We start from the raw sequence: 20,469 nt of genomic DNA on the forward strand, positions 1-20,469 counted from the left end.
GCCTGCACTGGGGGCCGGCCGTGCCGAGAGGGGCCCTGACGTCAGCGCCGGGGGCTTTGTGCGCCCGCAGCGAGGGCCCGAACCCGGCAGCGGGCGCGCCGGGGCGGCCGGCGCTGCTCCAGGCTTCCTCTGGGACCCCCCAAGCTGGTGCGGAGGTTGCGTGGACACCCGCAACGCCAGGAGGGTGGGGAGAGAGGGGAAACTGAGGGTGGGGGGCGCAGGTTCACTTTCCAGGACCGAACTGTCAACAGCTAGAGGGGGGCTTTGCGGTCCTCGTCTTAGCCCATTGTGCAGATGAAGAAACTGAGGCCCCGGGAAACCGAACAAAGGAGGGCCGGTGTCTGGCAGCATCGCCCCCCCCCCCCCGCCGTAGACCTGGATCCTTTTGTTCATGTATGAACTACGGCTGATTGCTTAATTCAACCCTGGTGGCACATCAGAATCAGCTGGGGAGATTTAAACACCCGGTTGCGTCAGGGCCTCTGCGGGTGGGACTGAAGCATCCAAGCTGCAAACGCTCCCCAGGTGATTCTAATGTGCATCCAAGGTCGCCAACACTGACTTGAGTTGCTTGTGGGTAATGATGTTTCCCAAGGGCACGGGCAGGCTGGGGTGGTGAGAGATTTGGTGGTGTCCTTAAAGACCGGCTTGATCCGAGGAAGCCCACCTGGTCAGGCCCTGGGAGATTTCAGACTCGCCCTGTCACCGCTTCTCCCCCTGCTCAGGCTTTGCACGTGAGCCTGTAAGTGAATTAGTGGTTTAACAGGGTCCAGGGCTTAAATTCCTTCTGTCTCCTTAGAGAATAATTTTCCTGTCCCCAAAGGTATTACAACAGCGCTAAGACCCATGTCGTTTTCCCACAGTTGATACTTGCCGAGACATTTCTGGGCCCACTACTCCTGCCGACAGTTCATGTTGCTTCGTTGTTTTGAAAATGCTTCCATCGTTATTACTTGAACAGAGGGTTGCATAAACTGTAAACCGTGGCCAGTACACTTAAGGGATATTTAACCCCAAAGCGAGAGCCTTGAGGATTGAGAAAGAATGGAGGTAGCAAACATTTCATCTATTGCCATTTATTGGATTAGGAAAGATTTTATCAAGCCAGAGCTCTAGATAACCTAATGATATTTTGCATTAAAGGACAGAGATTTGTGCTGAGCAGATCCCTGGCTCGTTTTCACGGTCCCACGGGAATAGTTAGTCCTAACCAGTCTTTATGCATTAATGAAACAGCAGGAAGCTCATAGGTTTAACTTTTTGTTCCTCTGTTACAGAAAAGCAATCCATCTGAAAGAGGCCCCAGTGCGTGTACATGCAGCAATCCAACTGCGGTCGGCAATCATTGAGATTGCCTGCCAGGGCAGAGGCAAAGATGGAAGTGGTGGGGGGCACAGAGGAATTCCTTCCAAGTCCTGGTTCAGAGAAGAGCCTCTGTTTTGTTGATTCCTGCATCTTGGGAGACTCCTAGGAGACCATGCAAACGACAGAATGGGACTCTGGCATGACATTCTGAAATCGTATTTTGGCCAGCCATGACCTCACTCCACCACGCCGGGACCAGAAATTCTAAGGTTTTGTGCCCTGAGATGAAAGTAAGCGCTCTGGTCCACTTTCTATCATTCCCTAGAAGTCTTGGATTGTTTTTAACCAAAGAAGAGAAATAACAGCTGTCCAAATATTAAAGCAAACCACAGTGGAGGTGGGGTGGCGGTGGGGGTAGGATGCTGTGATAAAAAACCAAGTTCTAGCAACTGTGTCTACAATGTTAAAGGAAAGCCACATTTTAATAGAAATTTTTACTCACTTTGGAAATGTCATGGACTTATTTCAACAATTGTCCCTAACACTCTTAAGAAGGAGAAAACAACAATAAAACCATCAAAAAACAAACTAGCAGTTGGGAAATCAGCAAGACTACTATAGACAGGGTACGGAAGATGGCTAATAAGCATATCTGACTATTACTCAAAGAAATGCTATTTTTAGATAAGAAATAATTCTTCTCATAGTAAGTAACTGAAACCTTTAAAAAATAAAGCCAGATTTGAGGCACCTGGCTGGCTCAGTTGATAGAGCGTGCGACTCAGGGTTGTAAGTTTGAGCCTCACATCGGGTGTAGAAATTACTTAAAACTAAGGTCTTAAAAAAAAAAAAAGTAAAGCAAGACTGCTTTGCAGGTGGGCAAGTAAATTGGAAGAGCCTTTCTGGAAAGCTATTTGGCAATATATATCAAGAGGCTTAAAAATATTCATAGCCTCTGACCTAATAATCCCGCTTCCGGGACTTTCTCCTAAGTAAATAATGACTATTTCAGTCAATATTAATGTAAAAAGGTGTTTCTCTCAGATAAGATGTAAGCAACATCTACTCAATAAAAGGGAAGCCGTTGATTATTGTTGATCTAGTTGAGTGGCTCCCAGCTGTGGATCATTTAACTCCTTAGGAGACCTTGGCATTTTTTTTTCAAGGTATATACACATTTTATTTAAAAAAGTTTACAGTTTTCATTATACACAACTATTAAGAGGTTATAGTCAGAGGAGGCATTTGTCCTGTTGAGAAGTGCCCACTAGATCATCACAATGCAAGGAAAAAGGTGGAAGGGAGGAGACAGGGCAAGGAAAAAAATAAGCGATAAAAAGCTTAGATTTCAATTCAGGGCTGGTAAGTCCCTTCTATCTCTTCAAGTATCACACAATAAGTACCAAATACAATCAGTAAATAATGGCCATTACTTCCCAAGCCCACAGCCAAGACAGGATTTGCTGAATGGAGTCCTGGCCCTTCCTCAGGTTGAGTGGAGTACCTGAACAGCGAGGCCGCTGAGTCCCCCTCCCCGAGGGGCCTCCACGCCGATCCAGATCCCGGACGGCCCCACCAAGGTGTTCAGTGGCCAGAAAAATACGAACATGGATTCAGTTTTAGCTGTCACATCTGGGGAGGGAATGCTACCAGTTTCTGGTTGGGTGTTTGTTTTTTTTTAAGCAGAAGAAAAAGCTAAATGTACAATATAACCCCAGTCATATTCATATGTACATATATATGTATTAAAAAAGACTGAGAGAAAATGCACTATTAGAGACTACTACTTATTTGCCAAACATAGATTGGCTATGTTCCACACGGCTGGACTACATTTCCCAGACGTCTTTGCAGTTAGGTGGCATGAGTTCTAGCCAATGAGGTCAGAAGTACCATCCACCACTTCCAGGCCTTGCCCTTGAAACTTCCAACGAGAATGCTTCTACAGGATTTCCCCTTCTCTCAGCTGGAATGTGATGTTGACGCCAAGGTGGCCTTGGGAACCACATGTTGAAGATGGAATTGCGCCAGCCTGGGGACCTGAATGGCTTTGTGGAGCAGAAGCACACCGCCCGCGGCTGCGCTGACAACCTGGAACCGATACGCACGCTTGCGTGAACCGAAATAAAGTGCTGTTATGTTTGAGCCATTATGTATTTTGGTACTTATGTGTTATAGCCGTGGTCCTACCCTCATTAATAGATCAATATGTTAATATGTATATTTATCTCTGGGATTAATGGGAGTTTTTAGTTTTATTTTTATACCCTTTTGTGTTTTCCCAAACTTCTACAATGAGCAAAAATTACTTTTCTAATCAGGAGGAAATATAGAGTTGCACCTCACTCGACAGTAGAGATGGTCTCCTAAGAATCTGCTTTTAAACTATAAATGAAATATTTCCAATTCCTTTTATACCATTTGACTGCCTTCTTGCTGACCCTCCATGCCTCATCCAGGAGTACAAATTCATTATAAACTGTAAGGACACAGAGCACCTGGGGGGCCCAATCGTTTGGCCGATTCTGGCTTCAGCTCAGATCATGATCTCACAGTTTGTGAGTTCGAGCCCCACATTGTGCTCTGTGCTGTCAGAGCCTGCTTGGGATTTTCTCTCCCTCTTCCTCTCCCTCAAATAAATAAACTTTGAAAAATAAATTTAAACTATAAGGATACATTTTGTCTGCTCCAATCCTTTTTTGGGGGGGGGCGTTTAATCACGTGTGCCCCACACTCCTTTCTGTTTCATAATTACTCATGAATCTCCTCTCTGCGGCAAAAATCTCCTCATGGGCAGAATCTTGGCCTGATCTTTGATTCTTAAAACCCATCTGCTTCTCCTTTCCTGGAGCTAGTCTGCTGGCACAGCAGGCACAGTTTCTATACTTTGTAGCCTTTTCTCCTGTTTCTCAGAATAGTGCTTTTTCAGACCAATGGGAAGTCCATAAATTGGTCTTCTACTTTATAGTCGCTTTCTGGACAAAACAAAACAAAACAAAACTGAGCTCTGTTTTGCAGAACTAAATGAAAATCTTAGAAAACCTTGACATATTTGAATACGCCAACAAAAGCAAAGCCGACATAAAGTGGAACATGAAGGAATATAATGAAAAACCAACACCACTGACCCCAGCTGCTCAAGGTGGGGGGTCAGAAGATACTGTCAAAGTTTGATGAGAAAAGAAATAGAGCTTTGAAAGGGCACCTGGGTGGCTCAGTCAGTTAAGTGTCTGACTCTGGATTTCAGCTCAGGTTATGATCTCACGGTTTGTGAGTTCAAACCCGGTGTCAAGCTCTACACTGATAGTGTGGAGCCTCTTTGGGATTCTCTGTCTCCCTCTCTCTCTGTCCCTCCCCTGTCTCTCTCTTTCTCAAAAATAAATAAACATTAAAAAAAATAGAGCTTTGGGGCTCCTGGGTGGCTCAGTTGGTTAAGCATCTGACTTCAGCTCAGGTCATGATCTCGTGGTCCATGAGTTCGAGCCTCACATCAGGCTCTGTGCTGATAGTTCAGAGCCTGGAGCCCAGAGCCTGCTTTGGATTCTGTGTTTCCCTCTCTCGCTGCCACTCCCCCACTCAGGCTCTGTCTCTCTGTCTCTCAAAAATGAATAAATGTTTAAAAAAATTTTTTTACATTAGAACTTTGAGTGGAGGGATAATGCAAGTGACATAAATCCTCATCACTCACATCAAGGAACCAGTAGATACTAGCTAACGTTGGTAAAGGGGGAAGTAAGCATACTACCAAGATTAGAGCCACTATGACCCTATCATATCCAATGTCATTTATAAACAAACATTTTTTTAAAAAATTTTCTTTAATGTTCATTTATTTTTGAGAGACAGAGCACAAGCGGGAGAGGGACAGAGAGAGAGGGAGACACAGCACCGGAAGCAGGCTCCAGACTCTGAGCTGTCAGCACAGAGCCCAAAGCAGGGCTTGAACTCATAAACCGCAAGATCATGACCTGAGCTGGAGTAGGATGCTTAACGGACAAAGCCACCGTGGCGCCCCTACAAATAAACATTTCTGATGCCCCCCTTGGTTCTCTACAGATGAAATCCAAATTAAAGAATAGATTAGTATAACTCCTCAATTATAAGGTAAAGGATAAGTGAAAGTAGTTTCTAATGAGTACTGTTTCTATTGATGTATAAACACTCAGGTGCGATTACACTGGAAGATGCAATGAGGTCACCCAGTGAGTGACCGAGTTGTGGCACCACCAGGAACGGGACTGCCAAGCTGCCGGGCGACCGAGATGTGTCGTATTGGGCATTGGAATACCAAGAGTGGCCTTGCCATCAGCATCGTGACGTCCACAATGCTGAACGACTGGGTAAAGTTCCAAGCCAAACAGTGCTGTCTTCCCTCGATTTATACAATAATTGCATTCCTGAAAAAAAAATCCACATTACTGAAAACCACTCCAAAATATCTTGTGTTTCTATGTAAGATGGACTTATTGTTTAGGTGCCAGTAACTAGGAACAAATTCTTCTTCTATGTAAGTGTCCAGAAGACATTAAAAAATTGGTCAAGAAATGGGGACATGTCTTCATTGTGCAAGACTCTCTTGTGCACTGCTGGGTGCCAGTCACCCTGTCCTGGGTCCACTAAATGCCAACAGCGCCCCCTCCTCCTCACGGTGACAACCTGGACTGCCCACATTGATAACCCAAAAGGCCTCACGTCCACAAGTCGGGACTGTGGAAGTGCTTCCAGAGAAATTCCGACATGAAGTAGTTGGAAGAGGTTGCCTCTAGGACTGAGGCCACCAGCTGGGAGAGGAGGGCTGGGGGACATTTTCATCGACCCCACTATTCTAGAGTTGTTTTCAGGTATATGAGCTATGACAACGATATGTATTTAAAGGACCGTGCCTATCAGGTGGTTAGCTCTATACCTTCTGGGCTCCTGAGACCTTATTTCCAGACATACATCATCTGTAAAATGGGAATGAATACATATGAATACATAATTCCCACCTCATATAGTTGTTGTAGGAAACTGGGTCTGGAGATGTGAAGTCACATGACCCAGGTCACACACAGAGCTCATGGCAAATCCGGATTTAGCTTCGAGCCCAGCGCTCTCCAAATGCAGGCTCTGTCCCCTCCACTGCGTTGCTAGCCATAGAACGTGTTTCCGGATCATAAGACTGCTGTCCCGGCACAAGGGACAAGCACAAAGCCTTGGCCAGGGTCCTGTTATGGGGCGTCTTTTAGAGTCAGTCTCCAGTGGGGCTGTAACTTGGAGAAGGACAAATGGCCACATCCTGCCGCTCGCATGTCTCCCACAGTGACAGGCTTAGTGGGAGGAAGAGGACCCGGATAAGAGAGAAAAGAGCCACATCCCAGGGGGCCCAGGATTTGGAAGCTGGCTGAAATCTTATCCTGCCCTGAAAACACAGCTCATTTCTTGCTGTCTTTTCACAAGGCAGCACGTTTGGCCAGTGCTTTTCCTTTGGTTTGTACTGAGCATTTCCATCCATGAGTCTGAGTTATGTCCACGCTTGCTGCTCGCGTCTTCCAGGGGATATTCTACTTTGGGACGGGGGCTGAGGTAGCCACACACGCTAATCCAGACCAGAGTTCACAGCGGGCCATCAGGAACTCACAAGAAAGAAGACTGAAGAATGTAGCCAATCAGACAGAGTGTTTTTGTTTGTGCAGATGAAAACATTAAAACGGAACCCTGTGCAGAGCTCAGAATTATTTAATCAGCCCTTAATTTTCAGTAGCCGACATGGATTTGCCTTATGCCTGGTACACCTCCCACTTGCCTGGTAACAGTGACTTTGGTAGCCTAGTAGAAAAAAATAGTGTTGCTTTACTTTGGGCTAGAGTTTTCCTATCTCCCCTCCCAAGTGATACTTGAAACTGTGTCCCAAAATCTCTGAGTTAAAGGGCATTAAAAAATTTTTTTAATGTTTATTTTTGAGAGAGAGAGATAAACAGAGTGTGGGTGGGAGAGGGGCAGAGAGAGAGGGAGACACAAAATCTGAAGCAGGCTCCAGGCTGTGAGCCATCAGCACAGAGCCCAATGCGGGGCTCGAACTCATGAACTGCAAGATCATGACCTGAGCCAAAGTTGGACACTTAACCAACTGAGCCACCCAGATGCCCCATAAAGAGAATTTTATAACTCAGTCTGATGAATCCTCCGCATTCAGGAATCCTTTGTGCCTGGTCTGTGGCCGTCTGCCTTTCAGGTATATTTGAATACTTCTCAGGACAAGAAGCTCACTACTATAATTTCTCAACAAATGTGGTTGTTCATATGGGTGCCTCCCAACCTCCATTGCCTATCCCTGAGGAGGGCTTCTTTTATTCCAAGCTAGCTCAAGTTTCTTTGACTGTTCTTCATTATGAAAGTTTTAAAATTGTCTCAGCCTCCTGGTTGTTCTACGACTGCCATTTTGTCATTTTACAAAGTTCTTCTTCAAGTTGAGCATCTGACTCCTGATTTCAGTTCAGGTCATGACCTCACTGTGAGTTTGAGTCCTGCATCAGGCTCTGCACTGATAGCCCAGAGCCTGCTTGGGGTTCTGTCTCCCTCTCTCTCTCTCTGCCCTTCCCCTGCTCAGACATGCGTGTGCACTCTCTATCTCTCTCAAAATAAACAAATAAACTTAAAAAAAGATGCAAATCTCTAGCTGGTTAGGTTGAAACTCTTTTTTCCCTTGAGTTGGAATCACTCCAAGTAATACGGGGTTTTTTTTGGTTTTTATTGAGATAAAAATGCATACAATATAAAAGTAACCATATTAAAGCGTAGAATTCTGTAGCATTTACCACATTCTAAAACACTGTCACCAGCCCAAAGGAAAACCATCCTGTTAAGGAATCGCTCTCCATTCTCCCTGCCCCAGGCTTGGGCATCGCTAAGCTACTTTCTGTCTCTATGGGTTTGCCTCTTCTGGACATTTCATTATAAATGAAGTCACACAATAGGTGACCTTTGTGTCTTGGCTTCTTTAGCTTGGCCTAATATTATAGCATGTACTGGTATTTCATTCCTGTCTTTATAGCAGAATAATATTCCATTGTGTGGAGAGATGACAGTTTGCCTAGTCATTCATCCGTGGGACATCCGAGCTGTTTCCACCTTTTGGCTGCTGGGAATTACACTTCTGTGAACAGCTGGTGTAAAAGTACCTGTTCTAGTCCTTGCATTAAATTCTCTTGGGTATATATACACCTAGTGAAATGGCTGGGTCACGTGGCAGTTTGATGTTTAACTTTCTGAAGAACCGCCGTAGCGTCTCCCATATTGGCTGCGCCACTTTACGTCCCCAACATCAGTGTCTGAGTGTTCCGATTTCTCCACATCTTTGCGAATACTTATTTCCCGTTTTTTAAAATTATAGCTGTCCTGGGGTGCCCGGGTGGCTTAGTCAGTTAAGTGTCCAACTCTTGGTTTCGGTTCAGGTCATGATCTCACTGTTCATGAGATCGAGCCCTATGTAGGGCTTTGTGCTGACAGTGCAGAGCCTGCTTGGGATTCTCTCTCTCTCTCTCTCTCTCTCTCTCTCTCTCTCTCTCTCTCTCTCTCTTTTAAAATAAATGAATAAATAAGCTTAAAAATTATAGCCATCCTAGTGTGTGTGAATTAATCTATTTTTCAAGACCTCCCTGACATGCCCTCCAAGGCTCTGCCCAGGCCCACCCTAACCTCCCATTGCCTGCCCCCCTTCATGCTTCTGCCTTACTGCCCTTGCGGGTCCTTCTTCCCAACAGGTCCCCATCATTCTGCTGAAACCGCTCTTGACAAGGACACAAATGGTCGCCGAGTGGCAAGATGGGACTCTTGCAGTGGATGCCTCCATTCTTCTAGAAACATGTTCTCATCTCAGCCACGCATTGCTGGTGTTCCTTCTACTTCACCGGATGCAACTTCTCAGTCTGCTTTGCTACTATTGACAATTGTCTTGTCGTGGAGATGTTTACTTCTCTTGTCAGTTTCAGCCCTAGATTGGATGCTCCAGGCTGGCAGGGACCTTGTGTATCTTCATCACCACTGTACCCTTCATGCACAGAATGTATCAGATGTTCCAGTTTTTGTTAAATAAATGAATATCTCCTCCATTTGAGCTTACATAATTTTGAACCCAAGACTCTTTAAAATTCTTGTTTGTATAAAAAGCATCATGACATCATAAAAGCATCATTCTGAGTTTTGAGTCTTCTACCTAAATTGCTAGTTACCCCTCCTACTTTCGGTGAACACGTCTTCTGAATTTTCATCCATCTTGTGGATCAAAATATTGACTCTGACCATCTTTCTTCCTTCTGTTTGACCTCAACTTATTGATCAGCATGACTGTTTTGAGCCCGCTAGGTAATCCTTGATTGTGTTGACACCCAGCACACATTTCTGTACGTTGTCCACAAGGAAACGGCAACTTGTGTTGTGGAAAAAGGCCACTGTCTGTTTAGCACACACAGAGTCCTGGGTTGATTCAGCTGTTCAGCTGGCCAGGCGCCTGTAAACAGGGTGGTTTCCAAAACGCACCTCGGGCAAGGGCCATTTAAAACTCAGAAAGAGGAACAGATGTAACAATGATGCAACCCCTGTATATTTTCAATGCCGAGGAACTGCCTCATCAAAAATGAGCCAGTTCCCGTACGACACTGAAACCAAGGTCAAGGAACACCTGCAGGGCTGATATGGCTTCAGGATCCTCCTCTCCCTGCTCCTGTGAACGGCTATCCCTTTGCCTCAACTCTTCCCGAAGTCCATGGAGGATTTGAGCACACCCCCGTTCTCCCATCTAGAAACTTTATCCAGGGAAGTGATGTAGTGGGAGGGGCGTGTGTGTGGCAAGGGGCTGCTGTACCTTAATGGATGCTGTGCCTTATGATCATCTCTTTCTTCTAGAAATGCTCAGAGATCTTCATTGTCATTCTACATACATTTGTAGATGCATGCTACACATCACTGAATATTTTCCCCAGTGGATTCCTGAAATAGAGGTAGGCAGGGTGAGCCTTAGCCATGGTTGTGAGACCCGCAGATGATTAGAATAGAACTTGTTGACTCAATCCACATGACTCCTTGTCGATTTCCCTTCCTACCTACCAGTATCAGCATCCTGTTACATGCACATTGCGGTGACTAGTGACATGCTGTTTTCTTTTGAGCAAGTGACCAAATGCCCTTGAACCTGTTTCCTTGTGCTTGCGAGGCAGGTGAGAATACTACTGGCCCGTGCTACCTTGTGAAACTTTGAGGAGGCTCCGAAGAGTATTCAAAAACACGTGGTTGAAGGTAAAGCCCAGCCTCCAGGCTTACTATTTTTGTTGTGATTGCCATGATCTGTCAGATCAAGGTCTCTTTCTCTCTAATTCCCGATTATTTACGTGGAGACTCCTGTTTCAGTCCAATTTCCTGGTGTATCTTGACATGATACAAAGAGTCTGTGATCCTATCTGCAAAGCCCTAGCTACACTCCTGGGATGTAAACTGACAGGCCTCAAATCCTGGACTCACATTAAAGGAGTTCATTCCCAGCTTACCTGGGGACACACTAAGGACCAGCTGCTTCTTTCTGTGCCCCTCTGTGTCCTCAGCCCCTCGCTGATGTTTGTTGAATGAATGAATGAATGAATGAATGAATATAAAGAGCAGACCAGCCTGGGATCAAACCTCACCTTGAGCCCTCCTTAGCTAAGCCTCAGTTTCCCATTCTGCAAACTGAAAATAATAGACCCCTTGCAGGGTTGGGAGGAGGATTTCAAGAAGAGCTTTAATAATAATAATAATAAGTAGAAAAATAAGAGCTAATAATAGCTTCTTTCCCGCATTCAATTTACCCGCAGTGCCCCTTTCATAATGGTTATCTGCTTTATATTTTACTCTTTCTTTTCAGTTTTTGGTCCTTGTTAAAGGCAGAAGCAAACTAGGAAGCAGATAGTTCTGCCTTCTCTGTCATCTGATCTGCCCCAAACCTTACTTCTATCCTGTCTCTGTCCCTCCTTTGTCTAGTCAGGAATCAGAAAATACCCTTTGTACTTTGTGGGTCACAAATAAAAGCACCGTACACGCAGGACAAAATATTGGCCAAATGAGCCCACCTACACAGTGTCTTTTTGGCACAAGGCAGTCAAAACCGGCAATTCTCATTCTAAATACTAGTGCTCTCCTTTTGATTTGTTAAAATGCAATTGAAATTGAGATAGAGAATCAAAATTAAGACAATTACATTGAAGTCGCTCTCTGTCTCCAAGCAGGTCATATTTGGGGAGCTGTTTCCCATATGTAAAATCAATCATGATTGCTTTAGAATAATCATAATGACATCCCCCAAAGGGAATTGGATCGCGGCTAATTTTTTTCCTTTGTAGTGTCAAATGACTGATATGAAGGCAATTATAAAGCACTGCATTATTTTTCGCCACTGAAAAGCACGGCCATTACCCTCCACAGTTCCCTGTTCCCTGCCACGCACACATTGGAAAACGGTGGTTTTGTGATTTAAACTTAATCAAGCAAACTGCCATTTAGGCGGCTCCTTTGCCAGTTGACCTTTGGGAGCGTATGTCTTTGTGTCACAGCAGCCAAGGGCTGGGACAAAATCCGTAGGCGTGCCTCTGCTGGGGTGCGGCTAAATCTCTCTGGGTTTGGTTTGGTTTCCACTTTCCTAAGGAGTTTTGTGTGGGCGGTGGGAGCAGATTGGCCATCGTGAAAAGCCAAGCTCCCCCTCCTCCGTGGAAGGGGGGGCCTCTGCGCAGCAGCTGTGGGCGGGTTTTTTTTGCATCCCCTGGGTAGGACTTGGCGTCTTGCGCCTGTCTTCAGGGCCAGGTCCTCTGGGGACGTGTCTCCCCGCTTCTCCCGGATGCCCGCCGCGTTGCGTCTTGCCTCTCCGCTGGCCCACTTGGGCCTGCCTCCCTCCTCGGAGAATTCTCACATCCTAGTCAGAAGGCCAGGAGCTGAGGGGTGCCGATGGGTGCCACTGTGTCCACCCTAGCACAATACGCACAGCCAAGAGGCATGACCCAGTGATTCAGTGAAGAATGGCCTTTGAAGTCAAGTGGACTGGGCTCCAGTCCTACCCTGGTTTCACAGAGGCTGAAGGGACCAGAATCTGTTCGAGCAGCCTTCCTCCTCGGTCAAATGGGGGAGGCATCAGGCCTCTCTTATTATTTGTTTGGTTTTGTTTTAAGTAGGCTCAGCATGGGGCTTGAACTCAGACCCCGAGGTCAAGAGGGGCAAGCTCTACCAACCGAGCCAGCCAGGTGCCCCTGGCATGGAGCCTCTCTTAGAAGATTATTCTGGGGGCACCTGGGTGGCTCAGTCGGTTGAGCGTTCGACTTCTGCTCTGGTCATGTTCTCAACGTTTGTGGGTTCGAGCCCCGCGTCGGGCTCTGTGCTGACAGCTAGCTCAGAGCCTGGAGCCTGCTTCCGATTCTGTGTCTCCCTCTCTCTCTGACCCTCCCCTGCTCGCACTTTCTCTGTCTCTCAAAAATAAATAAAGAACATTTAAAAAAATTTTTTAAAAAGAACTGTTCTGAAGACTCAAGGAGTTAATGCACTTAAAGAGCATAGTGCAAGGCCTCGTTTCCAGTGACTACGCGGACAGGGCAGCCTTGGGAGGACCGAGTGTGGCTGACCAGTACCTTGTCTTCACTCCCTTATGCTTGACTTCTTCAGAAGGCACTGTTTATTGAGGTGCCTGCATGTCTCAGTCAGTTTAGCGTCCGACTTCAGCTCAGGTCATGATCCCACACCTCATGGGTTCAAGCCCTGCGTCAGACTCTGTGCTGACGGTGCAGGGACTGGAGCCTGCTTCAGATTCTGTCTCTCTCTCTCTCTGCCCCTACCCCACCCGAGCTCTGTCTCTCTCTCTCTCTCTCTCTCTCTCTCTCTCTTTCTCTCTCTCAAAAAGAAACATTTTAAAAAAGAAGAAGAAAGCGTTATTTATTGGGTCCTTTGAGTCTGTGCGTGGCCCAAGAACACCTTCCAACTGGACAGCGACTTCCAAGCTTTTACTGTGTATCGTGACTTTTATGGAAGCCACTGGCTGCACAGGCCCGCCCTCCCACTGCCCCGCCCCCCACTGCACCCCATCCTTGACACAGACGCCCAGCAGTTGTCTTCCTTGCTGTTCCCACATTTTCCTCATGATCACGGACTGTTCTCAATCTGGCCTTTTCTGATTTCCTTTTTCTTATTCCGCCACCTCCTCAATATATTTATATGTATATATATATATGTATATATATATATCAGCATCCATTTCCTGCCCTGGTTCCCACCAGCCCCAGGCTGACGACCCGCATCATGTGGCAGTCTGAAACCACTCTCCGTGCCGACCCGGCCAGAGAGAGCCGGGACACCCTTCCCCGGGTTCCTTTCAGAGCCTGAGCCAGAAAGGGAGCATGGCCTTGAGTGGACTCTTCCCTGTCCGGCTGAGCGATGTCATGTGCCGGTTGGTCCCTGGGCACAGCGGTGGTGCGTGCGGGCTCTATGTGATCCTCTCCTTGGAGGACCCAGAGGGCAAAGCCCTGGGGGCCTCGGCCACCAGTTTCACGGTCATTCGGGTTAACTGACTCCAGCACAGCGAGTGGAGTGACGCCCTCTGTGTGATGAGTTGATGGATGACTCGGAGTCTCCCTGTGCCACTGGCCTGCCTGCCGGACCAGGAGTTCCCGCCCGGGGAGCCTCTCGGGTTGTTTGTGTCTGAGTGTGACTGGAAGCCATTTGGCACAATCAGCTGGAGATGCTTGTGAAAAGACAAGAACTGGGGTGCCTGGGTGGCTTGGTCTGTTAAGCAGCCGGCTTCGGCTCAGGTCATGATCTCACGGTTCGTGGGTTCGAGCCCCGCATTGGGCTCTGTGCTGACATCTCAGAGCCTGGAGCCTGCTTCCAGTTCTGTGTCTCTCTCTCTCTCTGCCCCTCCCCTGCTTGTGCTCTGTGTGTCTCTCTCAAAAATAAATAAACATTTTTTAAAAATTTAGAAAAGATCAGTTCCTGGGGTGCCTGGGTGGCCGAGTTGGTGAAATGTCCGACTCTTGGTTTCGGCTCAGGTCATGATGTTGCAGTTCACAGGATCGAGCCCCGCATCAGGTTCTAGGGAGCCTGCTTGGGATTCTCTCTTTCCCTCTCTGCCCGTCCCTGCTTGCATGTGTGCACTCTCTCACTCTCTCTCAAAATAAATAACTAAACTTTAAAAAGAAAAAAGAAAAAAGGCTCCTGACCTCTTGAATCAGAAGTTATCTGATAGGGAATGTGGATTGTAACAAGTTTTGGGGGCCGCTGCTACCCAGAGGGTGAGCCTGAGCCCACATCAGCTTCACTTGGGAGCTTGTTAGAAAGGCAAATTCACAGTTTCATGCCAACCTCCCGAATCAGCTGCCCTGGAGGTGGGGCCCAAGGCTCTGCATGATTTGCACGCCCTGTGCTCCCTGGACCTTGTGAAAGCAGTGCGTTCATTGCTTCTTGCTGCTGTGACAAATTACCACAAGCTTCGTGGCTTAAGACCACGCAGATGTATTCGCCTACAGTTCTGGAGGCCACAAGTCTGCCATCAGTTTCACTGAGATGAAGCCAAGGAGTCCGCAGGGCTGTGTTCCTTCCGGAGGCTCCAGGAGAGGATCCCTTTCTTTGCCCGTTTTCAACTTCTCTTGGCTGCCTGTGTATTTTTTGCCTTGGCGCGTCTTCCTCCATCTTTAAAGCGTGTCTCAGCTTCTGACTCTCCTGCTTCCGTCTTACAAGGACCCTTGTGATGACACTGAACTGTCCAGGATAATCCAGATTAATCTCCCATCTCAAGTGCCTTGACCTAATCACATCTGCAGAGCCCTTTTTGCCATCTAAGGTACCATTACCAGGTTCCCAGGATAGGACGTGGACATGGTTGGCCTGGGGGAGGCATTCTTCAGCCTTCCACAGGCTGCATCCAAAAAGGTCCTTGTCAATATGTAACACGAAAGCCAATGGACGGGTGTTTATCAAGGGTCTTGACTATGCCCATTGTAGTAGTGTAGGTAATTCCAAAGGTGAGTGAGGGCAATCCCTGAGGGTACTTTGTTTTTTGTTCTTTATTTTGTTTTTAATTTTTTTTTAATGTTTATTTATTTTTGAGAAAGAGAGACAGAGACAGAGCGTGAGCAGGGGAGGGGCAGAGGGAGAGGAAGACACAGAATCATTCAAAGCAGGCTCTGGGCTCTGAGTTGTCAGCACAGAGCCCGATGCAGGGCTCGAACTCATGAACCGTGACACCATGACCTGAGCTGAAGTCGGACGCTTAACCGACTGAGCCACCCAGGCACCCCAACCCCCGAGCGTCCCTTTGAATGAGTGCTTCAGTGTTCTAAGCACTTCGGATAGATGTCTTGCTGATGTCTCCGGACAATCCTGTGGGCAGTAAGCATCCTTAGATCTTCCCCAGACACGCTGACTCAGAACTCACATTTTAACAAGAACTACTGTTCCAGACAACCAGCAAGATACGAGCAGTACTTCATTGCCATAACCCTTTTCGATAAGGAAAAAGCACCACCTTAATTCTTATAATGATTAAAATATTTAAAATTATTTTGTCCTAAAGGTAATAAAGCTTGTTATAGAAAAATGGTGACAAGAACAGAAAAAGATCACCTGTCCTCCCGACTCCCTAACGTAACTGCTGCTCTTACAGGCGAACGTTTCCGCATACCTACCATGCACACTGCCCCTCACACTTCATTCCTTTCAAAAGCTTTTTCACTGAACCTGATCCAAACATAGCTGCAGTCATTATTTCAATGGCTTTTTCAGAGTGGAATGGTTGATTTCGGCGTTCCCCAATTTTTGGCAATTTTTCACTAATCTGAGCAATTTTGTCTTTGTGCGCATAACTTTTGTCTAAATGGACGATTATGTCTTTAGATTTCCCAAAGTGGGATTACTTGGTAATAAAAACTAAAAAAAAAAACCCTACCACATTTTACGATATCAGTGGTACATTGTTTGCACGTGTGTGTGTGTGTGTGTGTGTGAGTGTGTAAGGTGAAAGCTAGTTTTAGGAGTACAAAAATCTAACCTTTTTCATGTAGATTCCATGACAGAGTGAGAATGCCTCACCTCTGCCTCTTGAACAAACTGGGCTTGGGTTCAGTCTGTGGAAATGGGTCTAGCTCTAGGAAATGCCCGGTGACCACCCACTCCCAACTTGGGATTCTTGTCTTCTAAGACAGTGACCTTGGTCATCAACATCACCCCTGACAAAGTGGCTCATGGGATGTGCTTGACCCTGTGGTCATTTATGCCGACATGGCTGGTTTATGGAAATAGATGGGTGCCAATGTTAACTGTTTTGATGGGTCATGTTAGAAAGTAGCAGTGACTAGGTCACTGAAATTTGATTTCTGTCCCTTCATTTTTCACACTAGTCAGAAAGCAAAAGTGGGACAAAGATTTGGGTGTGCGGGGTTTTTTTTTCTGGTGAACTTTAAAAAAAAGTTTTACTTATTTACATAATCTCTACAACCAACACTGGGCTCAAACTCACAACCCCGAGATCAAGAGTCACATGCTCTTCCAACTGAGCTAGCCAGGTGCCCCTGGCTCACTTTTTTTTAAGTGTACAATTTCAGTGGTTTTAAATAGCAATTATCAGGGTGCCCGGGTGGCTCAGTGGTTAAGCATCCAACTCTTGATTTCGGCTGAGGTCATGATCTCATGCACTGATGGTGCAGAGCCTGCTTGGGATTTTCTCTCTCCCTCTCTCTCTGCCCCTCTCCCTCTTGTGTGCCCACTGTCTCTCTCTCAAAATAAGTAAACTTAAAAAATTATTTTAAAGTGAGTGCTTCCTGCTGGGCTGCTGGCCGCTCCGCCTCTGTCTGCTCTGTGGCGGGAAGCACCTTCCCCACAGGACATCAGTGCAAGCTTGAATAAGACAAAGTTCTTCCTCCTAAGCCATGGCATATCAGTTATACAGAAATACCACTTCGGGAAACAGTCTCCAGGAGAGCCTTGAGGAGCTCATACGGTCTCTACAGATCACCCCCCAACTTGCTCTCCAAGTTCTTCTTCAGTTTGATAAAGCTATAAATTCAGCATTGGCGCACAGGGTCAGGAACAGAGTCAATTTCAGGGGCTCTCTAAATATATACAGATTCTGTGATAATGTATGGACTTTTGTGTTGAATGATGTTGAATTCAGAGAGGTGACAGAACTTATTAAAGTGGACAAAGTGAAAATTGTAGCCTGTGATGGTAAAAATTCTGGCTCCAATACTACAGAATAAATGGGAAAAAAATGGCTTTTTATGCCATCTGCTGTTATTATTCATCGCTTTTTTGAGAAGCATAGAAGAGACTTTTCTTATTTATTCTAGCATCGCAGAAATGACTACAGTGTGCTATACTATCAGAATTCCAATAGAAAGACGCTTACAACTATAGCCTCTCTCCTTTTCAGCATGAAGAAACAAGTTTTTTTTAAATAAAGAACACTGTTGCCTTCCTCAAAACATTCTTTAATAAACTCATTTTAAAACGCAAAAAAATTATTTTAAAATTTAAATAGCAACTATTACCACAATCGATTTTATAACAGTTTCATGGCCTCTAAAAAAATCCTAGACCAAATAGTAATCACTTCTGATTGTCCCAAAGCTTCCCCCTCATCCCTACCCCCCAGACAATCACTAATCTAGAGATTAGTCTCTAGAGATTTGCCTATTCTGGGTACTTTATATAAATGGAATTATTCAATATGTGACCTGTTGTGACCAGTTTCTTTCACTTAGCATAGTGTTTTCTTTTTTTGTTAAAAAAAATTTTTTTTTACTTATTTTTGAGAGAGAGAGACAGGGCGAGCAGGGGAGGGTCAGAGAGAGAGGGAGACACAGACTCTGAAGCAAGCTCCAGGCTCTAAGCTAGGTGTCAGCGCAGAGCCCAATGCGGGGCTCAAACCCACGAACCATGAGATCATGACCTGAGCCAAAGCCGGATGCTCAACCGACTGAGCCACCCAGGGGTCCCTGTTTTTTAAATTCTTAGAAATTAAAAAAAATTTTTTAAGAGAGAGAGGTTGGGGAGGGACAGAGAGAGTGGGAGACACAGAATCCGAAGCAGGCTCCAGGCTCTGAGCCATCAGCACACAGCCCAACTCGGGGCTTGAACCTATGATCTGTGAGATCATGACCTGAGCTAACGTTGGACCCTCAACTGACTGAGCCACCTGGGCACCTCTGGCATAGTTTTCAAGGCTCATCCATGTTGCAGCAAATGTCGGTATTTCATTCTTTTTATGGAAGAATAATATTCCATCGTATGGATGTATGGATAGACTGTGTTTTGTTATTCATTCATCTGTTGATAGGCATCTGGGTTGTTTCCAGTTTGGGACTATTATGAATAGATCCTGCTATGAACACTTGTGTACAAGTTTCTCTGTGGATACGTTTGTATTTCCCGAGTACTCAGGAGTACTATTGCTGGGTGATACCGCGACTCTGTTTTTCAGTTTTGGAGGAACTGCCAGACTATTTTCCAAAGAGGCTGCACAACATGGCATCCGCACCAGCAGTGTAAGAAGATCCCATTTTTTTCACATCTTCACCAACACTCGTCTTTGTTCTTTCTTCTAGCCAGCCTAGTGGGTGCAGATTGGTGTCTTATGTCATCCTGCTTTGTGTTTCTCACCGTTAATGGTGTTGAACATCTTTCATTGTTTGCTAGCCCTTTGTTTATCCTCTTTGAAGAATATCTTATTCAAACCCTTTGCCCATTTTTTTAACTGGCCTATTTGCCTTCTTATTATTGAGTTGTAAGAATTCTTTGCATATCCTGGTTCCCAGTCTCTTATCAGATCAATGACAAATATTTCCTCCTACTTTGTGGGTTGTCCTCACTGGTACACCTTTTTCAGTCCACACGTAGAAGAAGCTGTAGCATTTAAAAATTTCCTTTTGGTCTTTTTTTAGACCATAGTTTTCTGGTGTGTGTGCATGTGTGTGCAGGTGCATCAAATCCAAACATTAAGCAGCATTTTAAAATAGAGTGCCTGGGGCGCCTTGGTGGGTCACTCAGTTGAGGATCTGGTCATGATCCCAGGGTTGTGTGATCGATCCCCGTGTCGGGCTCTGTGCTGATCCTGGAACCTGTTTGGGATTTGCTCTCTGTCTCCCTCTGCCCCTCCCCCTAGCTTGCATGCACTCTCTCTCAAATAAAAATAAAATAAAGTAAAATAACATAACATAACATAACATAAAATAGAGCACCAGAGCAGAAGCAGACTATTTGTTTGCCGATGTGATTCTTAGAGTAAGTGAAACTGAACCAACACCAAAAATGACAATTTCTTTTCCCTCTCCTGTGCCCCCAGCCATCCTACCTAAACACAGATCTCCAGACATGGAGGAATGGAAAGAAGAGGCAATGAATCCTCCACATTTTGGCAGGATAATCTTGCAAATAACAACATAACACTCACCCAAGAGGCTGAGTCCGTCAGTGGAGCCCGTGCAATCCATGGCAGAATGTCTTAATTGAAGGAAAAAAATAATAAACATTTTCAGGAAATTAGCCCCAGCTGACAGGAAACAGGACCGTTCCATGTGCTGGACAAATGGTCGTTTCTGAAGAAAAGTGTTGATCCTTCCACTAATGACACATATATGCAGGTTGACTTAAAGCAAGAGCTGAGCATCTGAAGAAAAGTAGGGACACTGTCTTCCGACCAAGAAGGACCTAGAAGGCCCTTCCCTTTCTTTCCTGGCTAGATACATGCCTACCCCCCTACCCCTCAAGCTCAATAAAGCCCTCCCTCCCTCCCACATCCTCCAGAGACCCCAGCGGCCCACACAGGTCACCTTGCTCTCTGACGGCCCCTGGGGCCTTCTGTCCGTCCCACACACTCGTGCACTTGATTCTCTACTTCCTGAGATTGTTTTCTGTGTTAACATCTTGACTCTCACATCTCCATGCAAGTTTCTAAAGGTCTATTGTTCCTTTTTTTATTTTAATTTTTTTTTAATTTTTGAGACAGAGACAGAGAGAGAGAACATGAGCTGGAGGAGGGACAGCAAGAGGGGGATGGAGGATCCAAAGCTGGCTCTGTGCTGTCAGCACAGAGCCCTACGCGGGCCTTGAACTCATGCACTGCTAGATCATGGCCTGAGCTGAAGTCGGAAGCTCAACCATCGGAGCCACCCCGGCTGCTGCTGAGGC

The 20,469-nt window shown here is 46.0% G+C and overlaps 1 long non-coding RNA gene and 1 pseudogene across 1 annotated transcript in view; both read left to right on the forward strand.

Moving 5' to 3' along the window:
• LOC115283924 overlaps positions 1-3,868 on the forward strand; it is a 4,505-nt gene extending 637 nt beyond the window's left edge. The window contains exons 2-3 of the long non-coding RNA XR_003905094.1: positions 1,278-1,595; positions 3,215-3,868. This is a non-coding gene — a long non-coding RNA (uncharacterized LOC115283924). The remainder of the gene's footprint in view (positions 1-1,277; positions 1,596-3,214) is intronic.
• Positions 3,869-17,210: 13,342 nt separating this feature from the next.
• LOC115284285 lies at positions 17,211-17,644 on the forward strand (annotated as a pseudogene).
• Positions 17,645-20,469: the final 2,825 nt, after the last annotated feature.

Source organism: Suricata suricatta, chromosome X, assembly GCF_006229205.1.
Source record: "Suricata suricatta isolate VVHF042 chromosome X, meerkat_22Aug2017_6uvM2_HiC, whole genome shotgun sequence".
In the NCBI taxonomy this organism is placed as follows: Eukaryota; Metazoa; Chordata; class Mammalia; order Carnivora; family Herpestidae; genus Suricata; species Suricata suricatta.